General features: G+C 41.2%; 1 protein-coding gene across 4 annotated transcripts in view; it reads left to right on the forward strand.

Annotated features, from left to right (window-relative positions):
• Positions 1–9401: 9401 nt before the first annotated feature.
• Positions 9402–22510, forward strand: part of rnf220a (ring finger protein 220a) — a 191710-nt gene continuing 178601 nt past the window's right edge. Inside the window, exon 1 of one of the 4 annotated variants that reach the window (XM_086202838.1) lies at positions 9402–9769. The gene's annotated coding sequence lies outside the window, so the exon portion shown is untranslated. The remainder of the gene's footprint in view (positions 9770–22510) is intronic. The other 3 variants (XM_086202840.1, XM_086202837.1, XM_086202839.1) reach the window with 3 other exon arrangements.

Below are 22510 nucleotides of genomic sequence, written 5' to 3' on the forward strand. Positions count from 1 at the left end.
ACCCTGTCTCACTCAGTGGCAAGTGACAGGTTAGGAATCAGAAACACTCGACCGGCCGGTCACTGTCCAATTTCAGGTCCTGGCTGGGCAATTTGTGCATCAATCAATCTGATCCTCAACTTCAACCTTGACCACAGGCCAGCAGAGAACTCCAGGCCTGTTGAAAATGAACATTTAAAGGTTAGAGGTGGCAGACTTTGTTGACCAGGAGGCTGGCCAGCAGTTTGAGGAGGTGATCAAAATGTTCTGAATGATGCTTCTTTTTTTTTCTTTTTTTAACCTCCTAGCTATCCAAACAGGAGCCTAGGAAGCTCACTGGCAAACAGAAAGTCCCCCCAAATGAACCAAACACTTAGGGCACGTTTCCACTGGCTCACTTCTTCTCGGGTCAGGTCATGTCAGGTTGGTTTGGCCCCGTTTCCACTGGCCCCAACACGGTACTAACTGTTACCATTTTGGTCTCTGCTCCTCTGGGGTTCCAAGCAAGCTGAGCGAGGACTAAAGTGTGATGTAAACACATAGCGGAGCGGTGATTGGGTAACTTACCCGCTTACGTCGTCTACTTCGTATCATCTTGGCCTCGGTGGAATACTGGTCCATCAACTGGTGAAGTCTTTTATACTTTTCTTGGGTGTTCTGTTTCGCCGCTTGAAGCCTTGCCTGTCCGTAGGATTTATTCACTAAAATATGACCTTTCAGAGTCAAATAAAGTCCCTGCTTATTACCCTATGAATTAGATGTTAATTTGGGATCAGTACTAGGCATCAGCTCATACCCAAAACCTAGGTTTCATATTGGAGTACAAGTCAAATGAGTGCATCCCTAAAGCTGCATGGGTTTGAGTGTGAGTGACACCACTCATCGCTGTTGACACTTCAGTGAGGTTTTGACTTTAATATACAACAAGATTGTCCATGTAAGGGGGAAGGTTGTGGTGGTGGGCATGTTGAAGGAAACATTTGATGAGAATTCTCATGAAAAGTTCTTTTAATTTCCTGTGAAAGTTCCAACACGGATGCTGAGTGGTAAACAGTCTTATTTTTAAACCAAACAGTCCAGGAATGTACATTTCTGAGTATGTGCGGATCACGTAACGGAATCTTTATTCACATTTGACCTGCCATGTTGCACAGTAGTCAGTTTTGTTTGACCTATAAGACATGCACTGGATACAGCCTCTAACATGCAGAGTTTTGGCTATGTTAGTAACATATTAGTAATGTAAAGTAATTAGTAACCCATCTCTCACTTGGAAGTAAGAGTTTTAGGCTTGAGTATTTGGACTGCACATTGCAGAGTTCAGATGCATAACCTCTACCTCGGAATTTCCTTTTCCTTCAGTGGAAAATGCAAAATTATGCATAGTTGTGCTAATGCTGGGGTTGAGGTCTGGTTAGGTTACTGCAAAAAAATAGTTGGTTAGGGAAAGGTCATCGATAAGGTTCAAATAAGAAGGAATTATGAACTGAGCTGAGAATATCCCCTTCATCACACCTAAAACAATGGGTTTGGTCACCAGGACGGCAGCAAACATGTTCCGATGATCTTGCAAAAATAACCACCGAAATCTTGCAGAAGATAACCATTTTTTTTCACCTGAAACACAGCTGGGACGTCTGTGACTCTCGCTGCTTCATTATGCCCCTCCCTCAACATTGAACACGCAAAGGGCCACATGTTGCGCTGGGGGCCTCGTTTCATGCGTAAATGCAGTGCAATAATGTGCAAATCAAATGCTGCGTGATTATGTACTGGAATTAAGAAGGGGGGAAATAAGGAGGAGAAATTCTATCTGCAATGGAGACTGGTATGTTGTAAAAAGTAAACATGAAAAACTTTGACCGTATTACACACTTCAGCTGCAATTCAGGACATGGAAGAAGTCCAGTCTCTGCTATTAGGCTCCTTGAGATTCAGCAGTTATTTCCAGAGGAAGACACTGCCATTCAATAAATGTCCTGTTAAAGCCTTTTGCTGCACTCCGATGAACAGGTGTGATAAATTGACCAGCTAGCAGACAGATATTAAAGCTTAAGTTATAGCCTGAAGTTACTTTTTAAAAAGAAAACATCTGTTGTTGATATTGTTCATTTGTAAATTGATAACTTACTCTGTGACACAGATTTATTTTTTCATCTATCATTTTATTCATTCATTCATTTCAGGTAAAAGTTACCTTTATTGAAAGTTGCAAAGGTCTGACTTCTAGGTTTTTTTTTTTTCCTTTTTAAAGAAGTTGTTAATTGATAACCATTTTTGTGAATGATATTTATCAATTTATTTTTATTTCATGTTCAAATTTTCTTTTTTATTTCAGATTAAAGTTGATTGTTGATCTAATTTGTTTCATGTGTCTTTTGTCCTTATAAATGTTATTTTGTCATAAACTGAATCCTCAGTACCTTTTGTACTTGTGGCATTAAAGTTGTGTGACTGTATGTGTAGAGTGTGTGTGTGTGTGTGTGTGTGTGTGTGTGTGTGTGTGTGTGTGTGTGTGTGTGTGTGTTTGGGGTGGTTACATGGGTCATCATATAAGTTCAACTACATTATTTTTTTATAGGAGTAACTATGAATTTATCATGACAACAGCTTGGGGAGAACAGACTCAGAATGTTTGCAATGAATGTGAAATTAAAAAAAATCTTTTTGTTAACAGCTGATAACAGTTTTTAATAATCAATTATATGCATTTTTAAAAGACTGAGTATAGTTAAACCCAACAATATGCATTTAAAAAAAACACTTTTGTGCAACATTTCTAATGTGAAAATTTATTATGTCTTTCTTCCCCTTTTCATGAAGAAAAATAAAATGCAATGAAATGAGAAAACAAGAGATTCTGTATGTGTCCAGAAGTGTGATGCCTGGGAGAAAATCATTTCTACTGAACATGTTTCAGTGGCAGGCAGTGAAACATTGATGAAATTACCCATCTATCCTTCTTCAAAATGTTGCTCATGTATCACAGCCAGAACAAATACCACATAATTGCATAATTAATCAGATCATGTATGTTTCCTTTCCCTTCCTTTCATTTTTTTCCCATCTTGGGCACAAGAGTCAAATGCATGTAATCACTGGCTCTGTAAAGTAATCTGATCAAGACGATGTAATTCTCCATTTTCCAACAGCTCCCTGGAGCTACAGATCTGAGCGTAAGATGAATGTCTCTGTCCCTCATCTCTCTCCTTTCCTTTTCTTCAGTGTGGTTAACCACTTGGCCGTGTAGCTGCTGGCAGCAGTGTCTCCCCACCCGCCACAAGAAAAAATCTCCCCTTTCCACTTGTCTCTCCATCTATTTATCCCTCAATCCATGCCTCACATCCCAATCCTCTTTCCTCCATTTCCCCCAGCAAGTCATCCTTCTTCCTCTCCCTTTTCATCCTCCTCTTTCCTCCCCTTTAACTTCTTCTTTCTCCTCTTCCCTCCTTCCTTCCAGCAGTGACACCAACCATCAGGTTCCATCTATCTGTGTGTACGTCAGCAATTAGAGCGCTGTGGCAGCCAAATGCCAGTCGTATCCCCAAGCTACACACGCACACACACACACAGACACACACACACACACACACACACACACACACACACACACACACACACACACACACATTCAAAAGCTGCCCTGACAAAACAGCAAGAGAACAAATCACACCATAATTTACAATCTTGCTGCGCTAAAATCTCATTATATTACAGACATATGGATTTGGCAGCACACACGGCTGGGGAGCCAGTGCTATAAATTCCACCAATCGTAAATTATTAACGGAACGATAGACATGACCATCGCCTGTCCAGATTAGCTGTAAATCACACTCAAACATGGTTTGTTTAAGGAATTAAGTCCCACGTGGTATTAAGCACCTAACGGGGTGTTGTTTGAGTCACTGGGTCAAACATAACCCCCCTTAAAACATCAGGGGTATAACTGGTTCAAGTCATAGATCTAAAAAAATAGAATGTGTCTGATAGCTACAAGGAACATGAACAAAGAGCAAATCCACAGCTTGTCCTGCCCTCAACACCCACCCACCAGACCTCCTGTTTCAAACTTTAAATAGTGGCATTATAGTGGAATTTCATCGAAAGCACTAGCTGCTGGAAAGGTTTTCATAAAACCATAAATATAAAAAAAAAATTAAAAAAATATATGTGTGTGTGTGTGTGTGTGTGTGTGTGTAATTTTTTTAATTGCATGATCAGAGACACCTAAAAATGCAGAAGACCTAAATTCACCTGAATGTGTCACACAAGGTCAATCTCAGGTTGCTCATAACTGAAAGAAACTGCTGTTCCATCTTTTGCCTGGGACACAGAGGAGGAACCTTCTTCATCTCAGGTAAAGGTAAGGCTGTCACTATCGTGTTTTGTTTCAAGTACAGTCACCAGTTTGAACAATATCCCTAATGAGCGGAAAGTTCTGGGTGCAGAAAACTCATTCATTCGTATGCTACCCACATTGGAGTGCTAGCTATAGCTGAAAATCAGTAACGCTTCCCTCTAATGATAAACACAGCAAAAGGTGAAAGCAGTCGTGAGAGGGCGGCCCCAGCCTTCTGCTGTCAGCTCAGCTTTTCGTTATCACTCTTTCATTTGGGAGGGGGGTCATAACACAAGGATATGACTCAGTTCAGATGGATGTAAGGACATATGCTAAAAACATAACAAGACCTGTCTGCTTATACAGAACATACCATCTTTTCCACAAATGTCATGCCATAAGTAAAAACAACACATTCACCTTAAGGTGACTAATATGGAAGATTGGAAGGCAAGTCTCATACCGACGGTTGGTTTCTTTCGCTATCCCCTTGGCCTCTAAACTTTGATAAAATAATTGCTGCAACCAAAGCCTGACCCAAAAAGCTGCTTACATTCCAGCGGCTTACTAAACTTTAACAAATCTAGGGTTGCAGCAGTGGCAAAGGTTACAATCTCCTGATATTAACCCAATTGTTTATTGTTTAGCTGCCACACATAGGAGCCACTCTTCCTGGGGTCCATGTCAGTAAAACAACAGTGCAGTGCACAGACAGTGCACAGCAAGAACCATTAAATGTTAAACTAAGCTTAATCTCACCGTGAAGTCCCACCAGAGTTCTCACAGTATTTTTGTGACACCTATGGTCGCCGAGGATACGGCAAGTACACTTCAAAAGAACATTCTGGCTTGTCACTAGGGCAGTACCATCTGAGGTATGGCTTTTGTACCTTTGGTGACATATATGTACCTAAAGGTCTAATAATTGACCGGGGGGAGGGGGGGTACATCAGTGTACCCTTACATGACTGTATATATTAGAAAACTAGAAGAAATAAACAATGACTGTCCAGCTTACTTAAAGAAGTCCATGCTTCAATGTGGGGGTCAATAAAAGCATCCAAGGTACTCCAAGTGAAAAATCAACAAACCTTTTTGTACATGAACACACTTCGTGTTTCAACTCAGAAATATGAGAGTCACATGATCATAAACAGATCCTCAGCACACTTACATGAAAAACAGCCATGTGGGAATGTCTGTTTGGAATCATTGCCTCATTTTTCTAGACTACTGATGGCAGGTATTTACCTGGGATGGGTGTTTACTTTTGTCATGTCTGCATGGGGCTCCCATCTTAGGATCTTCTTTGGGATTGTGTGAATGTCCGATTAGCAGCGTCTGTCGTCATTGCTCTCAATACTCATTTGAGTCACAACATGGTTATCCCAATAATACACAATAAAGGATTTTGAACTTATCAGAGTTCCTCTCATTCTTTCTTCATACTGTATGTCCCTCTATACCATGGACTTTCTCTGAAGGTGGACAGTCCCTCTTTCTTCATTCTTATTATTTTATCCATTTTTGTTTGTATTCTTGTGCTTGTATGGAGGTCTGAATTAGAATAAAGAGATACTGAAATCCCTATTAGGAGGGGATAATTGTATTGTTTCTGCCAAAATACAAAGAAACATATTTTCCCTTTTCAATCAATGTGGTATCGAGGTATCCATACAGATGTTTGATGCTGATGAGACCCCTCGCTCTCACTGCAACATTTCAATAATATGACAATTTGATCAATGGGCTGCATGTTATTCATTGGATGATACATGAGCTTTACAGTCGGCATGGAATGTTATAATATAGGTACAGTATGTGAGCATGTGAATGCACTGTATCATAAATTTAATGACACGATTTTCGTTGTAGAAATACTTCACTCTGAATCGTTCACAACACACACTCATTGGTGTTCATTGTAAGAACGATCGAATGAAAGCAGTTACGTACAGAGAGGATTGTTGTTACAGTTTTCTAGTTCTGTTGTAAGTGCCACTTCATTAACTGAATACAAATACAAAACACACACATTCTCGATGATATTTGTGTATACTGGTGCTAGGAGAGGGTCAATACAAGAGCCACCAACCTCTAAAATTCATATCGCCACCGTCTTAAATTAATTGCCTGTCATTTTTTTTGCCTTTTTGCGCAGATCAACTCCTTATGATGCATTGTCTCCAATTCGTGTGTGTGTGTTTTCTGAAAAAGTTGAAAAAAAAAGACTCAGGCGACTATTGTGAGAAGGCGACAGTATGTGTATGTTTGTTCTAATTATGTCCTTTTGAGTTGGCAGGCGTCATTAGAACATTGTTTTCATATGCTTTTGCCATCTTTTCTATGTAAAATAATTTTCTTCAAAGTCACTCAAACACTGATAAATGCAATGAAATACAATATACAATATATCCTTAGAAACGTTATACAGTAAAAACACAAAGTCCCCTCAAAGCCAAATACTCACGTAAAATACAGATACTTCAACTGTGCTATACACTTTTAGGCCATTTTAGTCTCCCCTTCACCTCTGGTATGTGCATGTGAAATGGCTCAACCCAACTATGGAGGACTGCCTTGGCAGTGAAACAGGTGGTATCAAAGTGCTTCCTAGTCAATACACACAGAGGCAGCATTTAAAAAACATCAGGGGGGAGGGACTAAAGGCTGGCATTAGACTTTGAATAGAGAGGGATCTAATACATGGATGGTCCTCTTCCTCAGTCAGCCCATTGACTCCAAACTGAGCCTATTAGCAAGACAACACACCACTAATGGCACCGCTACTGCTGTTACTGCCCCTCATGTGTTCGGAGACCACCCAGCGCACACACAGACACACACACACACACACACACACACACACACACACACAAGCACAAGCCCCTTCACTTTTCCCACGCTATTGTTACCTCAAACATCAGTATATTATAGCGTGAAACCAGATCAAAGTGTGAGTGCCATTAGAATACCACAACAGCCTGTTAGGTCTAAATGTGTTTATAGCTGCGTATGATGAACTGGAGGAAGGCAAGTCTGTGGAGGAAATACACCGCATCTTCCCTGTTGTCACTAAAGGCTCAAATATGAACTGTTGAAATGTCATTTATCTAAAATGATGACTAAGCCGAATTGCACCAGATTATATCCCACCAAACTAACTTCAAGTCTTATATTTTGTCTTTATATCTTTACCTCCAGAATCCATATGTACAATTCATCTCGTGTGGCACAGGATGTTTTTTTTTCTCCCACGAGTCCTCAGGTTGAACACTTTTATCATATTAAACATTTGTCACTTGTTCAGCATGATCTGATGTAGTAAATAAATAATAAAATTTCTTCGTGAAACTCCAGATCATTTCTGAATTTCATTTTCTATAATTACATCTTTTTCATGAACAAAAAAAATTCACAGTATCTGAAAAAGAATTGAAGTTTGAGTCTTCTATATGCATGATATGTCCACACGTCAGTAATAGTGGTAAATCTGTTTTTCAGACACACATTTCATATTCTCAGTCCACACACCGATTCGTTTATACATTTAGTTGGTGTGAGTTTTAGGATTGTGGTACACAGTCATTTAAAAAAAAAATTAACATTTGTCTGCCTTGTATCCTAAAACACAGTATAGTTTTACCATATCTGTTCAGAGGCCAGATTTCATTCAAAATATTTATTTTGTGCCACTACATCACCACACTTCAGAGTTCTGGAGAGGCCACACACACAAACACACACACAAAAAGAGAGAGAGAGAGAGAGAGAGAGAGAGAGAGAGAGAGAGAGAGAGAGAGAAATTTCTCTCTCTATATATCCACATCTCTTTTCGCCTTTTTTTTTTTTTTTTTTACTCCAGGGCTTCAAGTCACTCAGCTGCTTTCTTTATCTGTTTCAATCACCTTCCTAAAGTGGGCTACAAGTGAGAAAAGTTGATCAAAAGCTCTCTGGACTGGTGGCCAGTTCCCCACGTAACCAGCAGGGGGGTGTAGTGGCGAGAGAGACAAGGCACACCAAGCTTGTCTTTGTTTCCCGTTCACTTTGTCCCACAACCCAAACTCAACATTTGCATTCTAGTATGCTCGAATTCCCAAATTTCCACTATGATAACGCATGCACTGCAAAAGATGTCAAACTAGACTCCAGTCTATTAAATTGATTGTAGTTGATTCAGCTCAAGTTGTCATATGAAAGTTTGAGTTAAACATCCTATTTATAATATTTGAAAAGCTTTCACTTTATAAGTTGTACATGTTAGTTTAGGATGACAGCTGTGGCTTCAAGGAACCTCCCTCCGTCTCTGAGTCCGTCTGACTAACTTCAGGCTCTTGTGCGCACTTTGGAGTGTCAGCTGCGAGTCCACCTCTTTTTGTTAAGAAGTGGACTTCATTGGCTTTATAGCGAGCTTTCTCCAAGGAGAGTGTGAGAGAGAGAGAGACGGGGGGGGGGGTCATTCCCTTTGCGCACAAAGCGCAGTAGAAGTCGCCCTGGAGAAAGCAGACAGGGAAGAGGCAGAGGGCTACTGTTGGTGGTGGGGTGTCCACGCGTGTACACGGATAAACACGTGCCTGAGTTGTGAAAAATTATAAAAAGAAAGGAAAATGAAAAAAAAACATTCGTCAGTTTATTAAGGAAGTAATCAGAAAAGGTGAAGTTGATTTTATCCTGTTAAACAGTGACACAGCAGTTCTCTGACGCAGGAAAGGGTCTCAATGATCCTGATTTTTTAACGGCAAAAGGTGGTTTCAAATTAGAAAAACCGGGAAGATGTTTGGACAAAGAAGGTAGAAGTGCGCCGGTGTGTCTGTGCGTCTGTCCGTGAGTCATTGAGCGACCCGAGCGCTGCGCGGCAGCACTGCACCTCGAAGCGCTATGGACCCTGGACACCCCTCCCTCCCTCCGCCGACCTCCCCCATACTCTCCGCTCAGCCCAGTTCCAGCCTCACACACGTCGCTGTTGAGCACTGTGAGAGACCCCCATCCCACCCCCTCCCTCGCACCGCCTGCCACCGTCTCTGCGATCCTGCCTCCCTCACCGGCTTCACTCCTTTCCTCTCTACTGATCGTCCCTCTCGGTGTTTCAGCTGAGGGGCTGCACGCGCGGTTGCGCTATTGATACCCACTTTACAGTGAGTGTATGTGCGCGTGTGTGTGCGTGCGCGTGTGTGTGTGTGTATGAGGAAAGTCAGCCCCTCTCTCTCCCTCGCTCTCCCTGTCCTCTCTGGCTGCGCTTTGGTAACCTAACAGGGAGGTGTTAACTACTTTTGCTTCCCCCGAAGCGCCTCCCGTTATCTCCGGTGCTGCTGCGCACGAGCTAGAAGGGCCATTGCTATTGATATTCCCACTCAGCAGAAAAGTTTTTTTTGGTTTGTTGTGAGGATAAAAAAAGAAGCCGGAAACCGAGGAGTCGTCTGGAGAAGTAGCGGATTCTGCCAGGACAAGGTGAGTAACTCTGTTGTTGCTGTTGTCGTTGTTTGGTTTGAGGCGTACACAGTTTGCGCTTCCATGCCTGTTAAGTGCTGCGCCGCGTCTTTCTGTCCAGGAGACAAATTACGAGGCGTTTCTGAGAACTTTCTTGTGAGCGGCGGAGGCGGCGCGCGGCGGCGTTTTGACTCATGGGGGAAAAAAGAAAGTTCCGGTTCTGTCTGTGTCCGTTTGGACACTGGACTTTCAAGCGCGTGCGTGCCTTCAGCGTGTGTGTGTGTGTGTGTGTGTGTGTGTGTGTGCGTGCGTGTTTGCGTGTGTGTGTGTGCGAGCGCGCGCGTTTGTGTAGACCAAACATGAAAGTGGCTCCCAGAAAACACTTGAATGGTTGAGTGTAAGTGGAACATGCTTGTGTCATTAACGCTGCGAACACCTTAGAACTCTACTGCAACAGCACACACACCAACCACCATTTTACCTTTTCATTACTCAGATTATAGATAATGAATATAATTTTGGGGAAAAAAGCAGATGAAGTCCCCTTGGGATGGTCCGAATTATTTAAAATATCTCAATATAAAAATGAAATGATTCTGGAGAAGATTTCATGTCTTACAGTCGCAGACCCACCTTATCCTACTTCCATCATTAGCAGGCGCAGCAGGCCGATATTCTGATTATAATTATAACTTTAGGACGACTTTACTCGCTTACTGAATGTTTCCAGCGCCGATCCTTGAACGCAGCAGTTGCTTTGGAGCCTGATGCTCTGAACGGTGGTTTAAACCGCCGCATGTTGGGTTCCAATAAAGCAACTGAAGCGGCTAATTTGTGTCAGTAACAAACACGTATATAGATTTGTGAACGACTCACTGGCCACAACTGTAGTGAAATAATATTTATGAACTGGTCTCCATTTACATGATGAACTTATTTGCTCTTATAGAGGCCGAACCAGGTTTGCGTGCATCAATTAAAAAAAAAAAGCGAAAATAAAACTAAGTTATGAATTAAAAGGGGACAAAGCATTCACATGTGGAGCAAAAGAAGAAAAAAGTTTTACAGAAAATCCTCCTCGTAAGCGAATACGGACTCGCGTCCTCACAAATGCGCAACAAATGATTTCCACTTGTTCTCAAAGAGAAACAAAATTCAGTCGGGCAAACGTCTCAGTAGCATGCGCGTGCACGCCCCCCGATTCGCACACACACGCACGCACACACACATACATACTCGCGCGCGCAGGCCTCCACACAGTTGGGAAACACCTGTTAACTAGGGAGCCACAATAATTTACATCCTCCCCCTAAATAAGCAGCGCCCGGCCAGAGGGAGTCCCCGGGGGCCTTCAGCTTCATGGCCGAGCGCAGTGAGCCAAAATCGGCTTCCCTCAAGTGCCAGCTCCCGTTGCTGCACCTGGCTTTATCAGGTTTATCAGATACAACATCTATGTTTTATCGGCATTTAAAAACGTAAACGTCTTAGGAAGAAGGGATTATTACTTTAATGATTTTTTCATAGATTTTTTTTGTCCTTTTAACGATAGAAATGCCCGCTACTCCCCACTTTTGTTGTGTCCCTAATCTTTAAGGCTCGGGATGGTTTTTTCTTTTCTTTTCTTTTCTTTTAGACTAAATTTAGATTCTTCCTCTAGGCTAATTATAATGTTATTTTGAGCGGCGGGCTTTAAAAAGCGTGAATATAATTGATGTCATTCATATTTCTTCCGTCAGTGCCTGGACTTGGACTCGGGATCATTTCAACTGCTCACATGAACTCTCCAATTTGCATATGCGGCTCCCTCCTCTTAATGACATCTATGTCCCATTAAAAAGAAAATAGAGAGCGATTCACAGAAGCAAATAAGTGAGCGGGTCATCAGCGCTGCACCCGCAACGAGGCACCATCTAATAAGTGAGACAGGAGGACAAACCACTCTTGGTATAAATAGTGCCTAAAAACGCGGAGGAGAGGGTGCGCCCGAGGCGGGTCAGTGGACGCGATGATTGAATTATAGTTCTAAATAAATAAATAAAATCAGAAAGTCGCTCGATGTTCAGTGATGCCTGCTTGACTCCCCGGATGAATCGCTTCAAAAGGATTTTATTGATTGGCAGATCAACCACCCCTGATTTTTAACGACAGCCGAAGCTTTTCAATTTCTCATCAAATACATGAGCGAGCGATATTTATCTTTTAAATGTTCGAAATTACGAGGGAAGGCTGGTGTTCTCTTTACAAATGGGGTCGATAATATCTGGTACGGGGAAAGTTTTCTCAGATTTATTTGGTTTTTATCGGAGATATTCCTGTGCTTATCGTTGTGAGTGAAAAAAAGTATTTTTTTTCAATGAAATTAAAAGCTAATAATAATATCTTGTGTGTTTATAGTCGTTTTCTCTTGTTCAAATAACGACGTGTATTTCCCAGCTGCACTTTCCCAATTCATATCTAAATGCCGAGTGATGCTTTCAGAAATTAGAAGTTTTAGTGTAATTATGTATTTTATTATTTGATGTTATTGAGGCACTGACAGAATTTTTTTGGGGGGGGGGTTCATTACAGTCTCATTTCTGTATGTTGTAGCACTGAATTTATAGAGCACTTTTATTTAAATCATCAGCTTTTAAAGATAAATTAAAGCTGCCTTTTTTCTTGTTGTTATTGTTGTTGTTGTTAAAATCCATATATTTTCTTTTCCGTTCCGTGATTTTATCAGTCAGGGTGATGCACCTCCCGTCTTTGCATCGTGTTATTTATTTTCCGATTCAGTTTCCAGACCTCAGTGATTTATAGGCCGCCGCTTCCTCTTCTCCGGTCCTCTCGCCTCATCTTTAATAATCCGTTTTACCGGTCACGTTTAAAAGCACCGGGAAAGCCCGACCTGTATTCTCTGACAGACCTTTTTTGTAATTCAGATTTGTATTGAGACTTGGTGGTTTTTAAAACTGTAAAATGACTCGTGTTAATTCGCAAGGGTCGTGCGCCACATGGAGCTTTGGGATTATAAATCACACATCATTATTGCCCATTTAACAGCCCAACATCAAAGCCAACTTTGTTTTGGAATTAACGTCACAATTTTGCATCGTTTAAAAAAAAACATTTTTTTTAATTTCTAACAAATTCAATTTAATTATTTTGATATCATGTCTTTTAAGAATTAATGTAGCTCCGTTATAATGCATCCAGTCTGCCGCGCCCCCCCCCCCCCCCCCCCCCGCGCGCGCGTTCTCTCTTTTCTTCGTCCCCAAAGGAATATGCAGGAAGTGCACAACATGGGTGGTGGGGGGGGGGGGGGGGTGCCAAAAATGCCCCAAAAATGATTAATGGCGTGCCCCCAAGACACAAACACACACGCACAAAAATGCACAAATTTATGCCATCTCTCACCTCAGCCGGATGAATAGGGAGACGGATTTATCTTAATTTGGGTGACCAAAAATTATACAATTAAATACATGATATTAAAACGTTTTAAGACATGATCACGAAAAACATCATTTTCATCGCTGGGAGATCACCATTCGAGCAGGAAGCAGCTTTAAAATCAGGTGGCGTTTTTATCAGCAAGCGAAATGTAGACATCGTCTTGTTCTGTTTGAGACCAAAACAGGGAAGTAAAGAGAATAAGATTTAATGAGGGAAAGAAAGTTCATTTTGAGTGAACTGCCTCGCTCCGTGGCCGCGTCAGTCTGTCTTTCAAAAAGTGCTATGAAGTCCTATTTATCAGATCGATACGCACCGGAGGACTTATATTTGCGCATATCAATGCGCAGTGACGCCCCCCCCCCCCCCCCCACCACCACCACCATAAAATGACACGGATAGTAAATTAACCACTACTTTGATGACCCCCCATTAAATCTTATCAATATGGACTAATTACTCATTCTTCATTACAAACAACATCCCTCTCCTCTCGACCATATTCCTCCATCTCCTCCTCTTTCCCAATTTCCTGCTTTATTTGTATTTATTATTTTGTTGTGCTGCTGATATCAGATGACTTGACATGCAGGCGGTAATTGAAATAAACGGTAATAACAAGTGTTTGAACATGCAGACAGACAGGAGGAGGAGCGCCCCCGCCCCGGAGAGGAGACGATGGTTTGCATCTTAAAACTTTGCGTTATTGTTGTCTTGTTATCTCTCCTGGAATCATTATAATTAATTTAATGGCTGGATATCGGAGATGTCACGCTCAACAAAGCAGTCAAATGTTTTCTTTCCCGGGAATTGCAACCTGTCCGCACCACAAATTGTTTTCTGATGCGACTTTGATTGATTTGTCCAATATTCCGAATTAATAAAAGCTGTTTTAGCTAAGATGTAAACTCACATTTTCAATATCAAAACTGTCTTTCCTTTCAATTCATAAAAAAGAGATTAATGTTTAATCAAATTTCAGAGAAATTATTATTTTTTCTGAGATGATTTTCTAACCAGCAAGACAAAGTTGACTTTTTCTGGAAAGCTGAAGTTTATCCTCTAGAAATGTGTGTCTAGACCCACTATTGTTTTTATTGATGACAGGAAAGGGGAGTAGCTCATGTCCAGTCATTTTCTATTGGAGGAAAATGACTCCGTGGAGGGAATTCAGCGCTGTGTTTAATGGTTTGATTGCATTGGAGAAGTCAGCGGCCAGTGATGCCGCCATAGGGGGAAATATCAGTCAGAGATGCTATTGGCAACAAGAGAAAGTCCAAGAATTAGCTTAATGAGGAGGAGAGGGGTTGTGTCAGATGTCAGATACTTTCGGATCTCCATATTACTGTCTCTTTCTGTCTCTCCACCCCCTCCCCCAACACACGTACACACATACTATGCCACAACATCATATCTCTCTCAGGTTTCTCCCCTCCATTCGTCAATTACTCTGTGAGCTAGATCAGAAGCTCCCTGCTTGGAAAATAAGCTAACATCACCCCCCCTCCAAAAACACACACACACGCGCGCGCGCACACACACACACCTCCCAGGATGACTGTTGGTGCACTCACGTCCATCGATTCCAGACAGTCAGTATTTGTGTGGCCTGCTTATCATTTTTCTCTAGCCAGCCAGCCAGGCAGCCATTCAGGAGAGGAGCCTGACACATGGGGTCTGACCCATAAAATACACCAGCATCTGCATCTGCATCTGCATCTGCTCGGCATCCTTGTAATAAGTTACAAACCCTCCCTCCCTCCCTCCCACATCTCCACCAGCCCCAGAATCTCAAGCTGACCTTTAACCTGTACATCAAGGAGAACAGGGCATTTCCCTGCAGACATCAGTGAAGTTTCACTCTGTTCTTATTATCATTATTAACTCTCCAATGGGGGGCTATTAGACTAAAATCAGAGTGAAAACCAGCGCAGCAACAGCTTTCCTTGTCAAACGGGCTAATTGGCTTGCTCCTGCACAGAGTCAAAGTGGCCAGTCAGCTGCCCGTCTGCCTGCCAGTCAGCTAGATTAGTAGCTGCAGTTGTACACGTAGACAGAGTATGACAAGAACGAAACCTAGGAGGGTCACACACACACACGCACACACACACACACACACACACACACACACACACACACACACACACACACACACACACACACACACACACACACAGTCTGACAGGGCAGATATACTTATATATGTAGAGAGAGAGAGAGCTCACCTGTCAGTTAGTAAAGACATGAGTGTGGTCTGTCAGGTCTTTCAGGACTGGGTGCTGCTTGCAACTTAATGCGATACTTTACACTAACAGAGTAAATTGTCTTTAGAGTACACACCATTAAGTGTATTGAGCTCAGGAAGATGGGTTTTTTTCCTCCAGCATGCAGGAGGAGTCAGTCATGTACATTTAACTTGAAGGTACTTGAAGTTACTACAACAGTTACAGCAACAAACCAACTGCAAACTTTCAAAAAACGTTTGCTAAAAACTCTTATGTTCAGTGTCCTCTTTATCCAGCCATATGCTCAGGAAATCCACAAACACATGGAGTTAATCTCCAAACTAACTGTAATAGTTTCCATCGGGAGAGTAACCATTAGTTTCCAACTACATGTACGTGGCTGGCTCTTTCTGCTTTCTGGAATCACAAAGTGAGGCAGGAAGGAACAGGTCTTTGTGACCTTAAGACACCTACTTGTGACTACTTGAAAACAAAACCACACTTTTCAGGTGAAGTATCACTGAATGTAATTTCAAACTTTTTTCTGTTGACATGATTATTGATTATCATTTTAAAGTTTTAAAATATTTTTTAAAAGAGTGAATAAATCTAGAAAGGCTAATACAGAAGGATTTCAATGTGTAAAAGGAAGTTTATTTCACAGTGAAAAAAGGAGAAAACAAGTGTTGAAATCTGGCTTTCAAATGATTCCAAAATACAACATGGGTTTTTTTGCAGGTTATTAAAAAGTCTTTAATGTGATCATTTGAATTACATTGAATGGCAACATTTTTGCTGGTACGGTGGTGAAATATGTCATGTATTTTATTCAAAATGATCTTGAATTTAGCCATGTTAAACCCTGTAATAATTCAGAGATGTTAATCTGAAGAATACTTGGTGTTTTCAGCATGATTTAGCTGGCCCTGCTGAACTAGGCCTCTCTGGTCCTGCCAGGAATAGAAATCCCTGCCACAGGTCAGGGCAGACATCCAGAGTGATTTTTGTGTGCCAGTCGTGACTCCATGTCTGAAATCACAAAGGCTTATTTAAGAACTAAATCCTCTTTCTTTTTGCTGGAGTATTGTATGATTGTATGGTTACAGAGGGAGAGAGAGTGTTGGAGTGAGAGATGACAAACACATCATCTTTTCTGGCATTTAAACATTTGCAAAAATCACTAATTAGTTGAAGAGCCCGACACTCTAGAAGAAATGCTTGTCATTGGTGAACTGATGCACAAAGCTGGCTGCTTGCTTGCACAGCTTGTTCAATCCCTATTGATTTTCAGTGTTGAATATTTCCCGCGTGTCATTATCCAACTCACAATGGTGTGTTTGTGTGTCTGTCCATTATTCCGTCTTCCTGTCATATTTCTTTCCCTGCTTTTACATTCATCGTTTAACTCCTGCAGATTTCATACCAGAGCAAAAGAAGCATGAGAAACTCAAGACAGGATATCTGAACATAGACATTCGGACAAAAAATTGGGGTTTTGCTGAATGACAGACCAGATTGAATAATACGAGACAGAAAGAGACGGAAAAGAAAGGAGAGATAAATGAGTTTGATTCTTATTCACAAGGTCATTTGAGTTTTGCCTCATGGCGAGACATGAATGAGTAGATTTCAATTGTATCGACTGTTGCTTCAGACATTAGGCAGCACACACACACACACACACACACACACACACACACACACACACACACACACACACACACAGTCTGCACAGTTTAGATTTTCTTCCTATAGGTGTGAGTCTTGATGGTTAGTGTGTCATATATGATAACAAACGAGTTTTTAGAATTGACAGGTTTACTGTGCAGGAGAATGTACTTGATTTTCAATGAATGACTCCTAAACAAAGCAAGTTTTAATTGTTATACATTAGAGCACTGAATCTCATTCATGAAATGCTTTTAATTACACATTTGTGTTTATACGTGGACTTTCGCTCAGCTCTTCACTCCTGACATCTGTTGTGCACTTCTTACACGAACGCAAAATTGAGAGCTAAAAAAGAACAAGATCAAATTTGTGCATAAGAAAATTTCAGGAGGGAGAACCTCTGCCCATTCAAAACATGTTTAAAATGATGACATTTGCAGCTTTCTCAAGAACTCATCCAAATCCCTGTCCACTCAACACTGTGCTGCCATGGAGCAACACAGCTGATGCTCATTCATTCATACATGTACACTCATTTCTTGAGTCTACATGTAATGCAATCAAGGTATGGCCACTAACCACAAAAAAATAAAACAGAGCCTGAGACAGCCATTGCTAAACACAAAACTCCACTTCTCTCAGTAGTTGCTTTGATATTTCACCTTCCACCACAGCCTCTAAATCACAGTCCGAAGCATTCATTTAGGAGTAAGTTTCATCTCAGCTAAAGTCAATGTCGTTGCATGTGTGCAGGTCATCCAAATATCTTCAAACAGCTGTATTGTGGTCTAAAGAAAAAAAAACAATAAAAAAATCAAAAACAAAAAACAACAACTCAAGGACTCACTGAGTTATTTAAAATGCACAGAGACACAGCTTAAGCTAGACCACTTTGCTGCTGTGTGGTTCTGTATAGGACTACTTTATGAAAAACTGCTGCAAAGTGTCAAAAAATGTCTTCGATATCAAAAGTTACAATTTCAGGATGTTATATGAAGGTCTTACACTTACTTAACTGCCTTAATAGTCCAAGAGATTGATAATCTCTCATAAATGTTTAGGTATTTTCAGGGTAGTTATATGTGACAGTGCTGTAATTACTCTTAAAGATGCCCAGGACTTCTGAGCAAGCTGAGAGGCGGGAGGTGGACATTTTGTTCCCTCATGATTTCCTATTAAGTACTATTAAATCCAATATTCAGTGTTAAAATCAGTTATGAACATAGGTCACTGTAATTCTCTCTACATGAAGTTAGAACATGCTGGTGTGTCTTCAAAGTGCTTGAAACTAGAGTTTGTTCATCAGAAGGATGTGTCACAGCTTGGCCTGTCTTGTACAAAAAAAATGTGAGAGTGGCGCTTTCACGCCTGCCAACAATCTCTAAATATATCAACCTCTTGTACATGGAGCAGGAAGTGTGTGCGTGTGCATGTGTCATATAGCCCCATTCTTACAAGCCTGTGGTTTTGACTGCTTTTCTCTGTCTCCATTAGAACCAAAAAAAGAGGAGACGATTTGCTGTAGTCCAACAGTCTCAGAAGACACACAAACCCATGTACTCACACACGTCACAGTTGACAAGACATTTTTATAACAAAAATTGGATTCCTCTCGGTTCCTCTGTAAAACTCAGTACTGGAAAACTCAATCTGACAAGTTTTGGTGTCATGTTGGAACAGCAGAAGTCACACACACATGCGTGCAAAAATATATATATATGATTAATTCCAAGCAGTCAACAAAAGGAAAAGCTTCAATAAGTCTGATACTCCATGTCTATTTGATGCCAACAGTCAGAACTGGTTTTCATCCTTTGAAACAAGGAATCTTATACGATTGCAATAAAACTGGTACAGCATTAAGCCACTTTTTCCTCATGATACTGTATCAATATAATGTGATGTGCTGTGAAATTATGTGATGCACATCTATTTTTGTTCGAACCAGGTGGTGCACACAAAGTTGTGTTATCAGTTTTATTGTGAAATTATCAGTAAATTCTGTACAGTGCTGCAATATATTATGATAAAACTGGTTAGTGTTGTATTATCTAGTCTTTGCTAATACCGCACCCTGGAATCTTAGAGGATCACATAAGATTACTTTAGCATCTTGAACATTATGGAGGCTATATTTCAAAATAAGTGAGCATCTTATGGTGGAGATTGTCATCTACCCATAATGCATCATTAGAATGTCTGAAATGTCTGACACATTGTTTCTAAGCAGCTCAATAAACAAATATTATTGTATTATTATTTTGTTTATGGTGCTCTTTCACAATGCTTATGACCTCATTTACCAATTACGTTACATAGAATCTGTTCCACTCGGTCCAATCGAGGAAACCTCTTGAGGGAAATTTCGACTCATGATGTTAAAGTACATTGTTGTTGACATCGCAATTTCACTTAAAGTGCAGATTTGACATGAAAAGCCCTCCTCGCTGTTTGTATTTAATATTGCACCGACAGCTGTATCATTCTTGCACGCTGTAATCAAATTATAGCAGCGTGGTAAATGTTCCCCTGTGACATTTTCTATTATAAAATGCATATACGTGGTGTCAGACAATGTGTGGGTGATATCCCTCAATGGCAAATGGGATTGTAACTGGCACTGACTGACATTATATATATATATATATATATATATATGTGTGTGTGTGTGTGTGCGCGCGCGTGCGCGCGCGCTGGATGTAATTGTGCTTGTATATTGATGATATGCGGTGCCTGTCATTGGAAATCATCATCGTTGTTTTAGAGATAAGGTGGGAAAAAAATGATCGACTTTTAGTGGTTTATGACACTTCTATTAGTGTCATGTTGTATGTGTAGCTAATATTAACATGTAAAAACAGACCCTCCTCTCCTCGCCTCTTGGGACTTGTTTGGGAATATCCAGCATCCTCTTATAGTATTGGCTGCTTTACATTGGCGGCTCTTCATTCGCCTCCTGTTGGCCCGCTGCGTAATGATAATAAAATTGAAATATCCCAGTACTTATCGCTGTATTACCTCCCTATCAACACCTCCAACACATTTCTACTTTAGAGGTTATACAGGAGAAAGCACAATCTGACACAACTGCGCCGGCCAAGAAAGCCAAAGAGAGGGATAGTAGGGGTGGGGTAGACTGGCAGAGAAAGTTGCGAGTTTTGTTTTGCCACATTTTCATGGTGCTATTTCCAGGATGGATTGCAGCAGGAAGGGGTGAAAAAAGACGGAGGAGAGTTGAGTAATGTGACTCTGTGGCATCTGTCCGGACCAGAGGCGTGTTAGCGTAAACTGTTCTCAACACTCCATGCTGGTCTATACTGTACATTTGCGGTAATGTAAAACATGTCACATCTCCCCATCTCTGTCTATCTGTGGGACCTCTCTTCTCACCTTTCTCTGGGCAGTAGCTGGTGTGTGTGCCTTTGTGTGGGAGGTGGGGGAGCGTGCCAAAGCTGAGATCAGGTTTGGAAATTGATTTGAATGAGTGTTGTGGACAGCTGATAGCTATAAAAGATTTTCTGCTTATATTTCCCAGGGAGTTTCTCCTTTGATGTTGGCTGCTACTCAACACAGCTTTGAAGCTCGTCTAGAGCAGCCCAGGCTGCTACTTGATACAGTGTGAGTTTGTATTTGTTGCACATGTGTGCACATGATTTCATGTTTGACCTTTTCAAGTTGCATCGCTGTTGAATTTTGATGGCAGATAGGCAGTGACTTAAATTAATACAAAAAAAACTTGTGAATAATAACTTTTCACGTCTCCTCGGCTGTAGACCAGGGGCATTAGGTGGTTGGGTTGTCGATATGGCCATCCATCCAGCCCTGCATTGTTACCATGATTTTGTCTGGAACACCTTGATGGAACCACTTCAAATTTGGTTCTAATGTCCATTGCAATTCAAGGATGAGCTCAAATGATTTTGGTGGTCTTAGGTGAAGGTAAGGCAATTTGATCTAAATTAAAAAAAAAAGAAAAAGTGTGTGTTACATCCTGTTTGCATGATGCTGATTTGGTTTCTACGTGAATGATGCACAAAATTCCACATTTAGTACAAAAAGCACATCTTTACCTTTTCTAGATTGTACAAAATTTCATCCTTAACAAGTCAACCACCTTTAAATTGCCCTGTGGGGATAAAAATCTTATTTTTTTCATTTTATCGGCTGCCTCTCTGCATTGCTCAGCCCTACCAATCGCATACTCCAATCTAATCCCCGGGAGGAAAGATTCTAGTCTGCTGCCACGGATGCCGTGGGGGTCTTGAGGTCAAGTACAGCTAATTTATTCACTCAGTCAGATTTCCTCTGGCTCGTAGATGGCAGATGGAGAGGTCTGATATGATATCACCCATCTGAATCACCCAAGGGAGAAGGAATCGGGAGAGTCAGGGGATGGAGGGAGGGATGGGAGGAGATTGAAAGGAGATATGTAAATAAAAGCAGGTCAGATAGTATAAAATTGAAAATTAAAAGTAGTTAAATAGAGAGATAGGGAAGAGCGAAGCATATAGCCTGAAAGAGTGAGGAATATGTTCACCACACTGAGCTGGGTGTTGAGCTGAACATTGAGCCACAGATTCATATCAGATCTGTGTGTGTGTGTGTGTGTGTGTGTGTGTGTGTGTGTGTGTGTGTGTGTGAGTGTGTGTGAGTGCGTGTGTGAGGGAGAAGTGTGCATCCTTATCTTAAGACAAGTGGTTCTGGTCCAATAAGATCCTGGGAGATGGTAGGAATAAGCAGCTTAGACCAAGATCTGAGATGGAGGAGGGAGGAGAAACAGGCAGATGAGAGGAAGAGATGAGGATGGGGGGTGGGGTGTAGATTAGGAGGATGGAGGACACGGAGGGGACATTTGGGAGGAGATGAATGAGACATGGAGGGCTACAAAGATCTGAATGGGGAGAGGTAATGTGAAAACAGTTTGGGTAAGGGTTTTTGCATGGGGAAAGAAAATTGTGGAAGTGAGAAGTTTGGGTTTTGAACTAGTTCTTGGAGTTTTGTCAAAAGGGAGGGATTTACAGGATTTGATCAACAGTGTCAACTTGAGGACATTTTTTTCCCAGGAGGTGGTGAATTTGTGGCTTCAACGAGAGTGGTCACTTAAGAACACTCTGTCCCTAAAGGCTTTGACTTCAAGCCTTGGCTTCCAGCAGCTCCTTTATTAAAACATTTTCTTCTCAGCTCACCTCCTTTCCACTACATAGAGATGGAGGGCAAAACATTGATCTTTGGCTGTTGAAAAAGCACCCCACACCTTTTATCTCTGAAGGAACCCATCATTGAGACAAGATGAGGAGATTTTAGATAAATGTGATAGGCTGTGTGAAAGGATTTGAATTTAGATTATAGATATTAATGTTGCGCATATGGGCACCAGAAAGCATGACTTTTAACACCTTTTAAGTCACGAATATGATCTTTGAAAAGCTTTCCA

Source organism: Aulostomus chinensis, chromosome 5, assembly GCF_037954235.1.
Source record: "Aulostomus chinensis isolate RoL2024-O1b breed Wild chromosome 5, RoL_Achi_v1.0, whole genome shotgun sequence".
Classification (NCBI taxonomy): domain Eukaryota; kingdom Metazoa; phylum Chordata; class Actinopteri; order Syngnathiformes; family Aulostomidae; genus Aulostomus; species Aulostomus chinensis.